We start from the raw sequence: 20141 nt of genomic DNA, 5'->3' as shown, positions 1-20141 counted from the left end.
GGATTGCCGTTGATAGTATACCGGAAATACCCCGGAGGAACCCTGAAAAAGTGCAGAAAACATCCCAGAAGAATTTCTAAAGGCACCCCTAATTTGGATAAGGGGCACCCCATTTCAGGGCATGTACTAAAGGGACACCGGAACTGGATAGGGGGAGGTCATCTTCAAAATTCAAAACAGAAATTGGCGGGAAGAATTGGCTGCAGCGACAACAGTTTTGGAGTTGAATTCTTAGCGAGTTCTGAGGAGATTAAACAGGTGTATTTGGTACCTACAGACTCTAGAAGACATAACAGGCCTAATGCAATCGTCTAGACCCATCCAATTGGGCTGGATAAGTCGGAATAATTGATCAAAGTCCCAACAGGATACGACTTCTCTGTTTAGGGTTTGAGATTAGTTTGAGAGTTTTTTTTTTTCTTGCATGGGATATACTTCAAATAAGTTGAGTCCAAGTCCTAGAAGATATTTGAGACGATAGAATAGCTAACAAAACAGTGGAACGCAACAAAAAGGGAATTATTCTCCCAACTGCCCGTAAAGAGTAATGGGCATTTTCAACGATTTCGATCGAGTTTCTAGGGGATTTAAAGCCTATAAATAGTTGTATTTATATCATAGAAGGGTTAGAAAACCTTAGGAGAGAGTTTAGAGTCCAGAAGAGCCGAGGAGAAGCGATTACAGAGAAGACAGTGCTGCTGCTGCCATTGAGGAGCTTCAAGAACACGAAGAACAGACTCACATATTCAGTCGTTCTTTAGCAGTCTTAAATAACAATACCAGTGTCGTTCTTTTACAGCAGTAAAGGCTTATCGTTTACAGCAGTCTTCAAAAGCACTTACCCCTTTGTAACAGTGACGCTGTAACACTTCTACAGCGTTGCTAATTCCTATTTCATCTTATATACATCAATAAAAACACCTATTTTAGCCATGAATTTATCTTGTGAGTGTGTTTTTGGGATGAGGAGCTAAACCCATTAGCCGAGGCAACGGAGGAAGCCATTGTCTCATATTAATTGGTATAATTCTATTTTTATTATTTATTTGCAATATTTTTTATATGATTATTTGCATGGAATTGAAATAGATAAATTGATTTTTATTGAGTAGTTGTGAATTATTTTGATGAAGCACTGGGTTTTTTTAAAACTTTTGATGTTTCATACTCTGTGATTACAATTATCACTTCAAAAATTTATTATAGGCAAATATTAGAATCACTTGAAAAGGAAAAAATTGCATGAATATTGAATAGAATTTATCATTTAATGGGACAATGGTGGAATCCAGAGTCTTGGTGTTTTTCTCTATAACTTTGAACAACTTTATTTAATTGTCTAGTTTAATTTAAATCTAAAAATTGTTTTCTTCACAAGTCTGAAAAGACCCAGTTTTACCACTATTACTACAACCATTTTGAAAAACCATCAAATTTTTGGCGCCGCCGACGCGGATTTGTGTTTAGGTAGCATTTTTAGATTTTTTTATTTTTTTTTTATTTTCATTTGTTCCTTTTTACGTTTCTCTGGGTGTGTTTTGATTTGCAGGTTCGAAGTGGAATACTAAGGACTTGGGAACAAAAAGCTGAAAGCTAAAAGCTAAAAGAGAAGGAAAAAAAAGACATAATTTTTTTATTTTTTTTTAGGATTTAATTGTTATTATTATTATTATTTTTGTATATAGCTTTTATTTTTTTTATTTTTTTTAGAATTTGTAAATAAGCTTTATTTTTCATAATTTTTGTAATTTTTGGACTTTTTATTTGGACTTTATTCTGGACTTTTGGACATTTTTTTTTTGATTTTTTTTTAACCCTACGGAAGGGTCTTATTATTAATAAAAAAATATTATTAAATTATGTGCAGAGAAGGACGGTGATTACAATATCACCTCGGCCCCTCGGGTTCGCACACAGCATAGAATTCTTGGCCCGAGTCGACGACAACGGTTCATCCCCCGTCTGGTACGGGAGGTAAGTCCAATCGAAACACTCGTGAATCCCCTGCAAGCGAGTTACTGTACTCCTTAAGGTGCTAATTGTTTGAGGACGAACCTGACTGTCTTTATTTTCCTAGTAAAGGGCAAGGCCTGGCCTAAACAAGATAAGGGTTCGGATTTCATCACCGTTCCCTTCTTGCCCATTTTAGGAAAACAAAACCTAACGCGAACCCAAGCTTTAAAATCTGATTAGAAAGAGACCTATAAGGTATCGAGCTTGTTAGGAAACTTTTTCGAAGGATATTGGTTACATTTTAAGCAATTTCAAAGTTCATGATGACTTCTGGGAGTTGAAACAAGCCGCCTTGTAACGACGGTGAGGCCTTGGGTATCAAAGCTCCATTGAGCTTCCCTCGCCTCAGTTTCATCTCACATTATCTCAGATTGATCTAGAGGGGTTGCTCAAACTGTAACGAATTCCCCTTCGAGAGATAGAAGCTAGTCTAGAAACAATCTAAGGGAGCCATCATGTTTTTTGTTTGCTAGATAAAATAGGCTTGTCGTGGTCGAGTCAGCCTTCTTTGTGCTTGTTTAGAATTCCCTTGCAGTTAAAATGTCAAACTGGTATTATAATAGCCATCAGAATGAATATAATTATCCAACTGAACAATATGGACATTATTATGACCATAGTGTGAATAGTGGTTGGGAACGCCAACCTTTTGAAGGTTATGGGTCATACCATGGTGAGCCCAATTACTATCCACACGTGCATCAGTCATACGAGCAAGAAGATTATAGTACTAGTTCTTCGTCTGTAGAAGATACAATCAAACTATTGAAAAGTAGTCCTTATTATGATCCTTCAGTTCCTATTCCTTCTCTAGAAGAGACTCTCAGGAATTTAGCTGAGTCATCACGTCAGTTAGCTGAATCGACGTATAAATTAGATGAGGTGAATAACGTAGTTATGGACGAAAGAACTGCAACAACAACTGAATCTGTAGAAGATATCCTCAATAGATTAACTCAAAACTTATATCCTACACTAAGGGAACTTTCTTTGGAAGATACCCTTGAGAGGATAGCTGAGTCGACACGTAGAGTTGAGTTAGAGACGAACGAAAGTATTGCTCAAAATAACTTGAATTGCCAATATAGTGTATCCAATAATACCCTTGAGAATGAAGATAGTTTTTCACATAATCAAGATAACGAGGTTATAATTGGTAAAACTACTTATTTAGATAAGGTTCAATCATCTTCGTACTATTATGATGATGAGGATAGTAGTGATGAAGAATCTGAAATATGTAGGTATAGTGATCAGGAATCTAGTAATCCAATTGAGCTTTATAGTGATTATATTATTTCTACTTCAAATCCAAATAATTTTTATGATTATTCACCTATTCAAGAGGACGAGGATTTGATTAGGAATACCACCGTTTTAGACGATGTAGTATTTCCTTTTGATTACGAAGCCGGTAGTGGTTTAGAGGAACGGGTTTATTCTGAAAATGTTGTTTTAGAGTCTAGCGACTTAGAAACAATAATCTTAAATGAAGAACATAGACCCGTAGACATGAGTAAAGATGCACTACCTGATAAAAACTTAGAAGAATCAATTGACCACTTCCAAGAATCTTATGATCTAGAAATTAGGGAGATTGTGACTAGTCTATCTAGAGACACTGAAAACTCTAAATTTGGGGGTGATTATCACTTTCCTAGTGCTTTACCTTTAACTCTCAGAAAGTTCCCTCACATAGGACTTGATATCCATGCCTCAACCATCTTACAAGATTATCTTCATACTAGGTTTCCCGAACCTAATGATGTCCTGAAAAAAGTTCAGTCGTTAGAAACCCATCCTCTGGTTGATGTGGTTTGCCCAGGCTATGATACCCAGATTGACTTTGTTTTCCCACCAAATAGTTTTCTTCCAAATGTGGGAACGTTTATATTCCAAATGTGTCGAATATTAAGTTGTGAGACTAAACCTAAATGCTTTAGGAAATTAGAATCGACACATTTGCTTAAGAGTGACCACTACTCTCATTGTGGTCAATTTTGTAAGTCAAATATTATTGACTTAGAGGATCCTCAGTTACTTAGGTTATTATTGTGCGCTTCTAAGATCATATTTGAGTTTCTACAGACTCTAAGACCTAGTGATTCGGATCCCATCTATGAAGAAACACAACCAATGAAAATATTCTATTTAGACCCTTTCATAGAACCCGAGCCTGGACCGCAATTAGCGATAGTTATCAGGAAACTAGGTAAGGGCATGCTATTCTTGTCCATTTTCTTGGTTCACTGCAGTTTCCTTTTGTCAGCTCTTTTTGGTTTTAAAGACCCGCAGTTATTTCGTCTGTTACTTTATGGTTCGAGTTGACTAATCCTTTCCTAAGTCTGGCTGAATACTTTAAACTTAGCACTTCTTGGGAGGTATCCCATGCTCAAGCGACACGGTAATATCTTTCCTTATCTCTTTTGCTTCATTGGTAACAGTTTCTCCTTGTTCATGCTTTTAATTTCATCTTTAGAACATTGAGGACAATGTTAGATTTAAGTTTGGGGGTATGGGAGAAACTTTTTAGTTGCATAATAAATAAACTCCAGAGCCTAGAAATTTATGCCTATAAGGATTGCACTAACTAATCTAAGTGGATGGAAGCATTTTGGTTGTAGGAATTGAGGAACCAATCTTATTAGATGGAAACATCTAAAGAGTCTATTCATAAAAGCACAGAGATCAGGTGTTAGAAATAACATGATAGTTTCACCATATCTCGTTGAGTCCTTTTCACTTCTATTTTTATTTTATTTTGTTTTTAAACTATGTTACTCTAAGTGATTAGGTGGGGCTCACGATTCAAGTTGTTACCAATGCTAGGGTGAATTAGAGTGATTGAGATACCAAAAAAAAAAAATATATTGAGACCAGACCATTTGACCAAAAGGAATAAATTCAATAAAGTCGACCACTGGTTCCCTTGTATATGCCAGTTGTGTTGACCTAGAGTTAGGTTATCGACCACTGGTTCCCTTGTATATGCCAGTATGTTGATATTAGTCAGACTAATATCTCAATCCATTATGATAGGTTCATTTTGGCGGAGGCCTTCAGACAGATATGGGAAACGTCGTTCACTTAGTAAAAATCAAAACCATCTACGTTTTTCTATATTCATCTCTTAATCTATCCATGTGATTAGTTTTGACTCCGGATATTGATGTCCATAGTGCGACCATCTGAGTAGAGCTCTGTCACTTTATATGAATTTTAGTATGCTTGAGTGCAAACTCGTGTACATCAATTGGAATTTCGCATCAGGGTACTTCCTCCTGTAGTCAATAAGTATGCCAACCAAGGAGATTCTTTAGTGCTTTCCAAGGTTCTGCGTAGATAGCTAGGGTTTGGAGTATAAAGGTTTTGTGAGTATATCTCTAGTAAGCCCTCCCGAGACTATAACTCGGCCACTAGGGACACCTAGGGGTTTAAAGGCTTATTGCATACGCTAAATGCAATCGACGATGCCTGCGACAGTGAGTTGGGATTTTATTTTGTAGTTTTGATTTGCTCGGGACTAGCAAATAATAAGTTTGGGGGTATTTGATAGACACATTTATGTGTCTAATGTATCTCATTTTTATATATTATTAGTGCTCGATTTTGTACTGATTATGGTCTTTTATGCTTTTGTAGGTGTTTTTGGATAAATAAGGCTTTGCGGCAAAATTGGCTAAAAATGTGGCCCTTGGGTTGCCGTTGATAGTGTATCGAAAATACCCCGGAGGAACCCTGAAAAAGTGCAGAAAACATCCCAGAAGAATCGCTAAAGGCACCCCTAATTTGGATAAGGGGCACCCCATTTCAGGGCATGTACTAAAGGGACACCGGAACTGGATAGGGGGAGGTCATCTTCAAAATTCAAAACAGAAATTGGCGGGAAAAATTGGCTGCAGCGACAACAGTTTTGGAGTTGAATTCCTAGCGAGTTCTGAGGAGATTAAACAGGTGTATTTGGTACCTACAGACTCTAGAAGACATAACATGCCTAATGCAATCGTCTAGACCCATCCAATTGGGCTGGATAAGTCGGAACAATTGATCAAAGTCCCAACAGGATACGGCTTCTCTGTTTAGGGTTTGAGATTAGTTTGAGAGATTTAAGGGATTGTCTTGCGTGGGATATACTTCAAATAAGTTGAGTCCAAGTCCTAGAACATATTTGAGACGATAGAATAGCTAACAAAACAGTGGAACGCAACAAAAAGGGAATTATTCTCCCAACTGCCCGTAAAGAGTAATGGGCATTTTCAACGATTTCGATCGAGTTTCTAGGGGATTTAAAGCCTATAAATAGTTTTATTTATATCATAGAAGGGTTAGAGAGTTTAGAGTCCAGGAGAGCCGAGGAGAAGCGATTACAGAGAAGACAGTGCTGCTGCTGCCATTGAAGAGCTTCAAGAACACGAAGAACAGACTCACATAGTCAGTCGTTCTTTAGCAGTCTTAAATAACAATACCAGTGTCGTTCTTTTACAGCAGTAAAGGCTTATCGTTTACAGCAGTCTTCAAAAGCACTTACCCCTTTGTAACAGTGACGCTGTAACACTTCTACAGCGTTGCTAATTCCTGTTTCATCTTATATACATCAATAAAAACACCTAATTTAGCCATGAATTTATCTTGTGAGTGTGTTTTTGGGATGAGGAGCTAAACCCATTAGTCGAGGCAACGGAGGAAGCCATTGTCCCAGATTAATTGGTATAATTCTATTTTTATTATTTATTTGCAATATTTTTTATATGATTATTTGCATGGAATTGAAATAGATAAATTGATTTTTATTGAGTAGTTGTGAATTATTTTGATGAAGCATGCTGGGTTTTTTTTAAAACTTTTGATGTTTCATACTCTGTGATTACAATTCTTACTTCAAAAATTTATTATAGGCAAATATTAGAATCACTTGAAAAGGAAAAAATTGCATGAATATTGAATAGAATTTATCATTTAATGGGACAATGGTGGAATCCAGAGTCTTGGTGTTTTTCTCTATAACTTTGAACAACTTTATTTAATTGTCTAGTTTAATTTAAATCTAAAAATTGTTTTCTTCACAAGTCTGAAAAGACCCAGTTTTACCACTATTACTACAACCATTTTGAAAAACCATCACAAATCATGTTCAATTCAGCAATACATGGACTCATCGTCCCATAAAGTCAGCAACTGACTCCAAAATCACGAGATATTAATCGTGTCACATGGGGGGATATTAACTAGGGTTTTGGTCTTGAGGTCTACGGCACGTGTGTTCACCCACGACTAGAATGTGAACAAGTCGTGCAATCAGTTGGAAGAGTCAGCAAAGTAGTGGGTGGAAAATTAACCAAGTCTCCGCACGATGAGCAACTGGTTTTAACACGATTTCCCACTTCCCCACTCTCTGATTCCAGCAACTGTCACACTTCATGGGATCATGGTGTTTTTAATTTAGTAATATAAAAAGACCTCTGAATCATGATTGAAAGGACAAGATTCGAATACTCGAACATTCGTCTAGACAAGCATTTTTCTCGGCAAGTTCATACAGACAATCTTTCGTCTACACGAACTCATCCTCTGATCAATCACTCTCATTTGAGTAAAATTCAATCATTCAGAGTGTTCTTACGCTGAATTCACAACACACCTACAATCTCAGATCACCATTGATCGCACACACTTCTCAGCTTCCCTCCTACAGATCAACCCATCCTCTCTTGTGACCGAATTGACTCTGGAACGGCCATTGTTCTTGTTTTAGGCCAGAGTCCTACAGATTGATCTCTCGGCCATTGTTCTACACCATTCCATGAGATTAGCCGTGGATTCGATCATGAAATCGGAGTAATGAGATAAAGTAGATTATCTTCTAGGAATTCAGTGGTGAATTTCACAGTAGAATTAATATATTATATAAGGAATATTATCCAGTTAAAGCGCCATATTCGTTCTGAAGGTGCATAGTCAGGAGACAACGAGTGTTGCCGAAGTCCTGAAGACGTTATTGCTCTCAATCTACGGAGAACCGCCTGGATCCATACATGGTCTCTCTACATAGTCAGGGAACAGTGAGTGTCACCGACGTCCTGAAGGCGTTATTGCTCTCAATCTTACGGAGAACCGCCCAATCGTTCTTCTATGTAGAGGTGGGTCTCTCTCATGTAGTCAGGGAACAGTGAGTGTCACCGACGTCCTGAAGACGTTATTGCTCTCAATCTTACAGAGAATCACCCAATTATGTTATTCTACATAGAGGTCATGATGAAATGCAAGGTGTCGAACGCTCATCTAGTGGAGGCCTTTCGAGAACATGTTCATCATGGCTTCGTAAAATACGAATCGTCACATGCCTGAAGTCGACATGCAATATCATGATTTTATGGTTTGTCCTTTGTTGAAAATCCACCATCAACATTAAGTCCCCTGCTTAGTGAGGGACGGTCATGTTCTGCAGTAAGCATTAGATGGTGATTTTCAGTCGACAAGATCGGTGGTTGAACCCAGTCATACAAAGGTAGTTTCAGAATCCTCGATTTGCTCCAATGGTGTCATGTACGAGCAAATGCGCAGATAAGGACCCTGATAGCAAGATAGAGTGTCATCTCGTAAGCGTGGAGAGATAAGGCACTGCTGATTTGGGCGTTCAGAAGCCTAGTTGTGGTCGGTTTAGGATTTATGGTCTCGAGTCCAAAAAAGGAAACCCATATTTTATTAGGTTTTGGAAATAAATTTGATATAAAAGGGAAGAAACCCTAAAATTTATTTTATTTTATTTTTTGACCGACCATGCTTCTTCATCTCTTTACCACCTTCACGTGAGCAGCAGCATGGAAAGAACTTGCAGGACTTCAGTCGCCGCCCGCCACCGATCACCGTCCGGCCAAAATCCGGCCGGCGCCGACCAGGTAAGTCCGATTTTTTCTTTTTTCTTTTTTTGCTGTTAGTTCATGGGTTTTCCATGAGTTGTTCATGACACAAAATTTTCATGCAAGTATGTATACGTAGGTTTTATGAAATTTGTTTGTTTTTGAAATACGTATGTATGTTCATTTAATAGTTTAAGGAACGAGCAAAAATCCCTAATATGAAAGACATACATATATTATTGAATGGACATGGTCTAGTTGCAGTAGAGAAAATTTTGTTTATGAGGTTTCATGAAAACCCAAACTTGTTTTCAAAGCATGAACTTTCACAAATATTTTTAGGAACGTAGATTCATAGTAAACGTAATAAATAATGATCCTTAGAGTTAAAGGAATTTTGAAAAGATCTGTAGTTCATGATAAAATTCATGTGTAAACTTTCAAAAATTTGTTTGGAATATGTAGACTTTTACAAAAATAGTAAAGACCCTCGTTTTATAGACGAATGTTCGTATGAGCAAAAGTTTTTTTTTATATATAAAAAGTTTACGTGAGTTATTAGCTCACGATTTTTTTTTTATTTACGTGATTTATTCACGCTTTTTATTAAAGAAAAATCAAGTTTTGTTTTATGAAAAATTGTCGAAATCAAACAATAATTTCTATGAGTTGATGAACTCATAGTGTATTCGTGAGTTTGGTGATTTTATAGTGTATGCACACGTAAAAAATCAGCGAATGTCCACATGGAAGGTTATGTGAATTATTCATAGTTTTGTGAAAAGCCAATGTTGACTTTAAATAATAAGTTTTTTGCTCGGATTTGCAGGTTTGAAAGAACGAGCAAGTTTTTGGGGTTTTGCGTTGTTATCACTAAGTTCGTGAAATCATAAATAGGTTAGAGTTAAGGATTACCATTTTGTAGACATTGATGTGAGCATCATAATTGTTATGTTGCTTTAATTCCATTGTGTTGATGAAATTCGTGTATGGACGTCACAACAAAGATGACTCAATCCCGCAGCACTTCTGAGGATGATGTTTCTTCTAGAGAGGATGTTTCCACATACACATCTTCCAGAGATGATAGTTCCTCCAGGAATGATGATTCTGAGACTTCTAATAAGAAAGAGGAAACTCCCATAACTAAGAATATTCCAGCTGCCGAGGACAAATCCTTTGTGTATCTGTATAGACCCGAAAAGCGTCCCTTAGGTTCCTCATTTCGGCTACTCATAAATCCCAGAAGTACTACTCAGAATAAGTTGGTGTCTCCTCAAGCAATAACTCGGTTCTGTTTGCAAGGGAAGCACTTTTTGGCTTCTCATGTGGAGCTCAAGCTTTCTCGAAAGCCTCTGACACATTTCTCTAGATGGGCGAGACACATGCTGGGTCATAGCCGTGTAAGGACCATGTTGGATCGTTCCCAGGTGACACGAGCCATTCAAGCTCCTGGAGATTTAAATAGACCAGGTATGGTGGCGTTGCTTGCTCGTTGGTGCATTCCTACTCACACCTTCATATGCATATGGGGAGAATTCACTATTACTTTAGAAGATGTAGTTGCTTTATTGCACCTCCCAATTAATGGCAGTTTCCCTGAAGAGCTTTCAACAGAGGAAAAGGAGATATCTAACATATTGGAGGCTAAAATTGCATGAATTCAACGAGTCACCCAAGTTTTGTTACGCTCAATGGTTGTCACATTGGTGGCCTAGAGACGGAGTTCCTGAAGAACCTGCTGATGGTACCTTAACAATTGCTGCATTCTTATGCTTGTGGCTCTCCAGGGACATTCTTGAAGATAATGGACATATGCTGAAGCCGTTTGTGATTCCATTCGCCATAAAGACGGCTAAAGGTGAGAAACTTCCAATTGGTAGTCTATTCTTGGGTTCACTGTTCGCCAATTTAGACTCTTTAGTTATAGACTCCAGCGTCTCCAACGGCTTTATGAAGATTGAAACATATGCCAATACTATGTTCCTCCAAGCATTGATGTGGGAGCATCTTGAGAGTTATGCTCTGATTCCTCGTAGCGTCTTGTAAAGACCCAAGGTTGATACTCGTCATGCTTTCCTCGAGACAAATAATGCCAGGATCATGCGCTGGTCTACAAAGCAGCCACAATATAAGATATGCATTACTGACGTTTTGGACACTGAATCTGAGTTCAACTTTCTCCCTTGGGTATTGGTTCCTGATATCTTCTTGCAATTGATCACTTTTAATACTGCTGAGGAAAATGTCACGTTGAAGACTGGTACTGATTTGAATGATGGAGAGGGATCTTTCGTATTTAGTTGCACTCCTGGACACCTAGTATTTGTAATGCATGGAGAATTCTGAGTAGAAGAATATAACATCGACAGGGCAGGTCGACAAATGGGGGTCGACCAGTGTGTCCCAGGTCACCGAATAAACAAACCATCAGTTGAGTATCTGAAGACTAATTTAGATTGCACTCGTGTGGAGGGAAATGAGTATTTATTCCCATGCTCTGGTCGTGTTAATTTTGTGACTCCGGGTTACATAGACTTCTGGCGTCAACAACTTGAGCGTTTGTATGCTTTTGTGATGGATGTTAAATCTCCAGCACAAGATTTTCCTTCCCTCGACTTGATTTCTGCTCGACCAAGGTTGAAATACCTTACCCGTGGTGACAAGAGGAAGACGTCTCCAGAATGCGGACATGTAAGCTTTCTCATGATTTTGGCAAAGAATGTGATAGTTGCACTTTAATCACTTGTTAATTTTGTGTAGGATGGTCATGCTGTGATATCTCGAATCCGTGTAGACTTCTTAGAACTCCAAGAAATTACCCAGGGCGGGGAAGGTAGGAGCAAGACATCTGATAGGATGATACCGAATGATGTGCAGTCCCCTGCCGCTTCTTTGGTGAGTTGTTAGCGCTTTTCCTTATTGTTGCGGCTTTCTCGTCCAAGTGATTAGGATCTTAAAAGAATATTGTTAATTCTTTTCAGAATTTTTCTCCATCGGTTATTGACGGTCTTCGTTTTGCTCCTGGTCGAACAATTCAGGAATCCAGCGTTGACGAGGAAGTCGACGTAAGTATCTTCCTTTGTGCCAATCATCGTAATATGCTTTTGAATGAATTAGTGATAATTGTTGTCGATGTATCCAGGAGGAAATTATTGTAGATAAGCAACATGTTGATGAAGCACACTCTTCTTTGGGACATGAGAATATGGAGAATTCCCGAAATCCCGAACCAAATGAAGATAGCGGAGTTGCCAATGGAGATTCCGACATTGCCGAGCCTTCAAATGATTTAGAGACTCCTCTAGTAAGTATATCTCTTGTAATATCTTCATAGAAGTATGACATTGCTGATTTGTGAATGAATGAATGAGAATCCATGTGAGTATATGAGTAATTTTGCTGAAATACGTCACCAGAAAATTTCAGACTTCAGCCTTTTAGTAAAAACACGTAGAATCTTCGTTCAAAGTCGGATTTTCGCGATCTTCATATGTATATTCAAGCCCAGGAAATTCCCAAGATTTTATAAAGAAGCTTTTTGAGTTTTGAGCATGTTTAGGGCCTAAAAAAGGCGAAACAGTAAACTTCCAGGAGACTTTCAGAAATTTTTCAGATTGTATGTTGTTCAATGTTTTGGCCACATCTCCTTGCTCGTTCATCCAATTGTTATGAAATTTTGATATGTGGTAAATAACATCGATACAAAGAGAATGGTACACGACTAAACCTTAGATTCCTTACCAATTGCTCCCAGTTCATCGTTTCATACAGGGCAGTGTAGAATTTCTTCAGATGTGCTTGTTTGAAAAACGTATTTCATGACTTCTACACTATTTGCTCATGTCTTGGATGCATAGTAAAGAACTTAGATAGTGTTAGTTCACCTGCATGATGTATTTTATGATTGTGTTGGGTTTTCATGTTTAAGCCGCTCTAATCCCATCTAATCTTCGCATTAGGTGCCAAATGCCGAAGTTGGGAATAATGGAACCAACAATGACGAATTGAGAAATCCTGGAGATGTTGATGATGAGACACACATCCCTGTACCTCAAGACCATGAAATGCTTGTGTTTGATGCTTCGGAGGTGACTGGAACTCCAACTATGTCCGAGACGGTGGAACCCGAGTCAACTACTCAGGCAGAAGTTGTGTCTATGGTTGTTGATGCTTCTCCAGTGACTGAGAACCGCATGATAGTGCATGAATATCTCAATGCAGGGATTGCTTTTACTCCTCCATTTGGTGAGACACTCCCAAATCACACGTTAGTTGGTGGATTTAGCGTTCCCATTGAATATGCTGCTATGTACGAGAAATTGTGGAAGATGTATGGCCATATTGTTGTTACGAAAAATCCAGAACATAGCTATTTCTTGACAAGGCAAGTAGAGAACATATTGCGTGTTATAGATGATATTCGTACCAGGGCCAGAAGTATTGTTACTAGAGATGTGCTCTTTGATTGGGAGTACAACTTGAAGAATGCTGAAGAACTCGCCTTTAATCTGAAGTGGCTTCGTGAAAAGGTTGATGCTATCAAGGAAGCAGTAGAAGGCAACACACCTTTCACCAGCGACGTCATGATGAAAAATATGGCTGAAGTTGCTGAGTTGACCAGGAAGCTGGAGTCGGAGAGAGTAACTTTGCAAGTCTTGGAGGATGCAGAAAAGCAGAAATCCTATTTCGCCGACTTTCTTTAGTTTTCTTTCCATAGTCTTTTGAACTTTGAACTTCTGAGTGATGTGAGGCTTTTGAATTTCGATTTTGGTTTTGATTTCTTGATTGGTTTTGGATAGTGATTGATTGAGGATTTTCTTTTGGGTTTGATAGAGATTCTTTTAAAATAAAAGACTTCGATAAATTGCTGAATTCAAATATTGAATGCAAGTATCGCAAACATTTTGGAGGAATTGGAAATACATGCGGAATAAAATCCTAAAAAACAATCAGGTACTTTTGCGTCTTGAGCAGGGAACATCTGAATCGTCGAATACTTCAAACATCAAAAGCCTTGAGCCAATTCTCATGAATCACTGGTATGGCCCTGCCACCTGTGTTGATTAGCTTGTAGTAGCCTCCAGTTATGGATCTTGCGACCATGAAAGGCCCTTCCTAATTGGAGCTCCTTGTAGAATGGAGATCACTCTTAGTTGCCTTAAGAAATAAATCTCCTCCCTTGAATTTGTTAGACTTGGTTGTCCGTGCTTTGAATATTTTCTGCTGGTTTGGAATTTCTCGTATAGTGGGATTCAATGTTGGTGGAGATTTCCAATTCTGTGGCACATGTGGACACTCGTGCAAAGGAGAATATTTAGGATATTGATTGTGAAAATCAGTCATTATCCTAGAGATGACCGTGTTAGTGAGATGATGGATTTGGAGAGGTTCTGCGTCTAACCATTTGGTGAAGTATTGCTGAGGTGAGACTAACCACTCATAGCGCTTGGTGATAGCTAGGTTTTGAGCAGAACTGAGTCCTAGGACTAGGGTATCATATTTGAATGTTGGTAATACATATGCATCGGGGGGAATAAAACTTGCCTGAGCGCGGAACCTGCTGACGAATTCGTGGGCGTTTTCCCCAGGTTTTGTTTGAGTTCCATCAAGGCTTCGACTTTTCCCAAATGCTCGAACGGTTGATCATCTTCCGAGTCATAGCTTTCTTCAACGGAGAATTGTGCAACTGAAGATGAAGATATCGCATCAAGTTTTCCATCATGAATCCATGCTCGCCCGAGAATCATGTCATATCCCGGATCCTCTTTAATTATAAAGAATTTAGTTTCTGTCCAGGTTGAATCATTTCTTATCTGGAGAATGATGTAAACGTAAGCATCTCTGGAAATTCCTTCATGGTCTCTGACTGAGATAGGGGCATAAGTTGCTTCTTGTCGAGTGATGCCAGCAGATCTGAGGGTCTTCAAAGGGATGATTTTAACAGCAGTGCCAACGTCGACCAACGCTCGCTTGAATTCATTTCCTTTGAGATGGACTGTGGTGAGAAGTCCCCAGTCATACATCTCCTTGTATGTAGCTGGAGGTTCAGAGAGTATTTCTACGATAAGTAAACGCTTCCTAGATACTACATGGTTTAGATCTGTGAACGGATCTTCCCTTTGAGCCTTCGACAAATAAAGCAATTTGCAAGCATGCTCGATCAATGACTGAACTGCTTCTTTGACCGGTTGTTCATAGAGTGTGAATGTTCTGATTGGGAGAGGATTTTTATGTACTCCTTCAATCCCCAGTTCTCCTGAGTCAGCCTTTTCTTTGAATATGCGCTTCAAGGTTCTGCAATCACTTGTCGGATGACTGACATACCTATGGAAATGGCAGTAGCGTGCATTTTCCATCTGTTCCTCAGTTGGTTCCTTTTTGACATGAGGTAATTTGATCGCACCGTCTTGGATCCAGACTTCCAATAGTTTGATCACTTCTTCAATGGGAAAAGGGAAGTCAGGCACTTCCTGGTCACTCAGCTGAACTGGTGGTTGTGCGTTTCTAGTCTGGTTGTCCTTCCTTGGAGCTTTTGGAGGGTGAGACATTGGAGAAGCATTCTTATGTTGCTGTGCTTCAGCTTTTCTCTTGCTCCCTTCAGCAACGTTCACGGAAGCTTCAACGTTGTACTGCTTGTTGATTAAACGCTTGTTGGTGTTGCTTCAGCGTTCGGTTCCTCGACTTTGACAGTTTTGGTTCGTTCTAACAAAGCTGGAGCAGTAGTTGCTGATCGCTTGGCAGCTTCATGAAGCTCTGAAAAGGTTTGAAACTGGAGATTTTCCAGCAGGACTCTGTAAACAGGAATCATCCCGTTGATGCACAAGTCGACCAATTGTTGTTCAGTAACATTAGGATCATGACAATCCAAAGCTTGAATCCTGAACCTCTTCACATAGTCATTCGGGTTTTCAGTAGTCTTCTGAGCCATCCTTCCTAAGTCAGAAAGGGTAATCTGCTCAGAAACAAAGAAGTATTTCCTGTAGAAAGCATTAATCATCTCTACCCAATTGGCTATGCTTCCTGGTGCAATGTTGTTGTGCCAAGTATACGCTCGACCCGTCAGGGATTTTGAAAACTCCTTCAGACGGACAACATGGTTGTGTTCATGCTCTCCTAATGCTTCCAAGAATCGAGAAACGTGTTCTCGAGCATTTCTTGTTCCATTGTAGAGTGTGAACGTTGGATAGGTGTAACCCTTTGGGAGAGGGATTCTTTGTGTGGCAGCGGGGTACGGAGGCTGATGACGGTGCATGGTCGGTGTATGCCCCTTTCCCCGATTCTCCATAAAACGTTCCAGGTCTTCACGAGTGATAAAACCGGCAGGTTCAGTTTCTGCGGTTTTGCGGGCTTCATCATCGTCACGGACGGGAATAACTTCGGGATCTGTATTTGGAGAAGTTTCCTTGCCTTTTTCCTTTTCACTTTTCCTGAGTTTTGTCTGACATCTTATCAGTGAGAGTTTTGAGATAGTTACATAACTCCTTCTGAGTAGTATCCATATCAGTTTGATTTTTGGCGAGAACTTCCTGGACTTTCATGAGATCAGCGATGGTGGGTGGATTTTCTCTGAGCTCCTCAGGATGCCGGCCGAAGAGAGGACGACTTTCAGCATTGGTGTGAGGAGGAGTAGTGTCACCACCACTGTGGGAAGCGGGAATAGTTTCTGGAATTCCATCGTTGTTGCTAGTGCTAGCGTTGTTTGAGTTAGGATTTGTAACTGAACCTGACCTAAGATCAACCATTTTGCGAAAATGAGAGATTGCAACCGAGAGATTAATTTCCCACTGTGGTAGCCAATATGTGGATGGGGAAAAAACGGTTTACTGGTTTTTTAGGGAAGTGAAGATTCGAGCGTGCGGTCGAGACTCCTCAGCCGAGCAAACTGTTAAACCTCACACAGATGCACTGCAAAGGGAGTGCTTAGATTCGAGAGATCAATTTGTATGACTCCGGCGTAAACCAAGTGAATGGCCGTTCCAGAGTCAATTCGTTCGCAAAGAGAGGGATGGGTTGATCTGTAGGAGGGAAGCTGAGAATTGTGTGGAATTAATGATGATCAAGGATTATGGATGTGTTGAAGGTTTCTGCAATAATTGGTAAACTATGAAGTTTGAATAAGCTCTGATGGATTGATGAATTCTCGATAGTGATTACTCGTAAGATTCTTGTTAGAAGAATGTTGTCCTCAATCATGGATTCAAAGACCTATTTATATTTTCAGAGTAGTGAACACATTGATCCCTGTAAATGTGACGGTTTCTTGAGTGAAAGAGTGGGAAAGTGGGAGATCGTGGTAAGGTTAGTTCCATGTCGTGTGGAGACTTGAACGATCGTCCACCCACTACTTTGCTAACTCCTTCAACCGTCTGCACGACTTACACACATTTCTCGTCGTGGATAAATCCACGTGCCGTAGACCGCCAGACCAAAAACCCTAAGTAGTATCCCCCATTTGTGACGTGATTGATGTCTCACGAATCGTGGAGTCTTCAAGGCAGACGTGTTTTGATTAGACAATGAGTGTAGATTTGTTGACGAGTTGTTGAATATTGGTGGATTACTGAATATATATGGATTATTCGAGAAACCGAGCAAGTATTGCTCAATTCGACGAATTACTGATACGTTACTGAATATTGATAGTTGGATCAATATTCGAGCAATTGAGCAAGTATTGCTCAATTCGACGAATTACTGATAAATTACTGAATATTGATAGTTGGATCAATATTCGAGAAACTGAGCAAGTATTGCTCAATTCGACGAATTAGTGATAAATTACTGAATATTGGTAGTTGGATCAATATTCGAGCAACTGAGCAAATATTGCTCAATTCGACGAATTACTGATAAATTATTGAATATTGATAGTTGGATCAATATTCGAGCAACTGAGCAAGTATTGCTTAATTCGACGAATTATTTACTGGTGACGTGACCCAATAAAATATTAATTAAAGTATTGGTAGACTACCGAATATTATATAACTAATCTGTATGTTGATTGTTGGATCAATCATAAATTTATCAGTGTTTGAACTTGCTCAGAATGATGATTTCGTGGAGCGTTTGTTCATAACCCTAATTTTGATCAATTGTTCGTCAATTAGTGAATTTCTGAAAATTGGTCATGAGTGATAGAGGGACCGACCACACGAAATTATGGATTTCCATGTGATACCCAAATGCTCGAGTGAGCATGCACCAGGGTATTGAGTTGATCAGTGGTGAAAGAATGATGATAAAATCCCGGTTTCATCATTCCTTAAAAATAGTTGCTCAATTGAGCATTAGGTGATAAAACCCGATTTATGGAGAAGTTAGGGACCGTCCAAGAAGGCACGAAACCGGCCCTTAGGGGTGTGGGACCAGCTGATGGTCGATTGAGCAAATCCCCAGATTAGTTGGATAGGATTTGGGCCCAGTGTGAGCAATTGAGCAAATTAGGTCAGAATTATGAAAACATATGGGACCGGATTTGTGCAAGCCCTAGGAATGACCCTGGTCGGTCAATAATGCATGCACGTGTTGCCATGGTGTTCCTGTTTCCGTACTGAGAGTTTCAGTATTTTCTGATGTGCGTTCGAGCAACATTTTGAATTTTCAGAAGAGTTTCATCTTGACTGAAATTCTTGATTTTTGCTGGAATGAGCATGTATGCTCAATTGATCAATATTTTGTAAATATTAAAATAAGGACATTTTAACATTTAATATTTCCATGAGAAGCTAGCCAGTCGTGTGGCCATGTTGGCTTTTGTTTTTTCATGATTTGAGCAATATTTGAGAAAATATGAAGGAATCATGAATTTTGCTCAAATTGAGGAGTTTCATGAGATGAGGAAAGTAATAATTATAAAAAACTAGGGATTGTAAGGTGTGGGACCGGCCACGGCTAGGGAATGGCCGGCCGGCTATGTTGCCCGGTCCCACAACACTTTCCCTAATTTTATATTATTATTTTTCACGAAACCGTGATATTATGGAGAATCCATGAGTTTTTGTTGAAACGGGGGAGTTTCATGAAATTGGGAAGTAATAATTATAAAAGACCAAGGATTGTAAGGTGTGGGACCGGCCACGGCTTGGGCATGGTCGGCCGGCTAGGTTGCCCGATCTCGCACACCTCTCCTAATTTTATATTATTATCTTTCATGAATCCGTGAAGTTATGGAGAATTCATGAGTTTTGCACAAACAAGGAAAGTTGCTAAAATCAAGGAGTTTTCATGAGTTCATGAAAATAATAAAATAAGGAAAATAATGGAAGGGGCATGGGACCGGCCACGGCTAGGGCACGGACGGCCGACCGGTGGTCCCGGCCTATGGCGTCTCTTATTATTTTATTATGATTTATTATTTTCTCCTATTTTGCGTAGGATTCCTCATCTGTCCATATTTTCGAATGCTCGTTTGTGCATCCGGGTGCTCAGTCGTGCATCATTGTAGTACACTTGCACCATTTTGGTGGGGCTTACTCAGTGATGGTCCAGATGCCCGACTGTTGAGTATTTATTACCAATTTATGAAATTCAGTGGAGAATGATTCATGAAACTGATAATAAAAGTGAGTAATTGTTTATTATCAATCCATAGGATCAGCCGCGGATTCGACCATGAATTCGGAATAATATAGTCGAATATTACCATTCTATGGGATCGTGGATTCGACCATAGAATCAGAATAATTAAATATTACCATTCCATGAGATCAGTCGTGGATTCGATCATGAAATCGGAGTAATGAGATTATCCATTACCATTCCATGAGATCACCCGTGGATTCGATCATGAAATCGGAGTAATGAGATAAAGTAGATTATCTTCTAGGAATTCAGTGGTGAATGTCACCGTAGAATTAATCTATTATAGAAGGAATATTAGCCAGTTAAAGCGTCATATCCGTTCTGAAGGTGCATAGTCAGGAGACAGCGAGTGTCACCGACGTCCTAAAGGCATTATTGCTCTCAATCTTACGGAGAACCGCCCAATCGTTCTTGTATGTAGAGGTGGGTCTCTCTCATGTAGACAGGGAATAATGAGTGTTACCAACGTCCTGAAGGCGTTATTGCTCTCAATCTTACGGAGAACCGCTCAATTATGTTATTCTACATAGAGGTCATGATGAAATGCAAGGTGTCGAACGCTCAGCTAGTGGAGGCCTTTCGAGAACATGTTCATCATGGCTTCGTAAAATATGAATCGTCACATGCCTAAAGTCGACATGCAGTATCATGATTTTACGGTTTTGTCCTTTGTTGAAAATCCAC

The sequence above is a fragment of the Papaver somniferum genome, unplaced genomic scaffold (assembly GCF_003573695.1).
Source record: "Papaver somniferum cultivar HN1 unplaced genomic scaffold, ASM357369v1 unplaced-scaffold_65, whole genome shotgun sequence".
NCBI classification, from domain to species: Eukaryota; Viridiplantae; Streptophyta; class Magnoliopsida; order Ranunculales; family Papaveraceae; genus Papaver; species Papaver somniferum.
The sequence above is the reverse complement of the archived record's forward strand: the minus strand, read 5'-3'. Positions refer to the sequence as shown.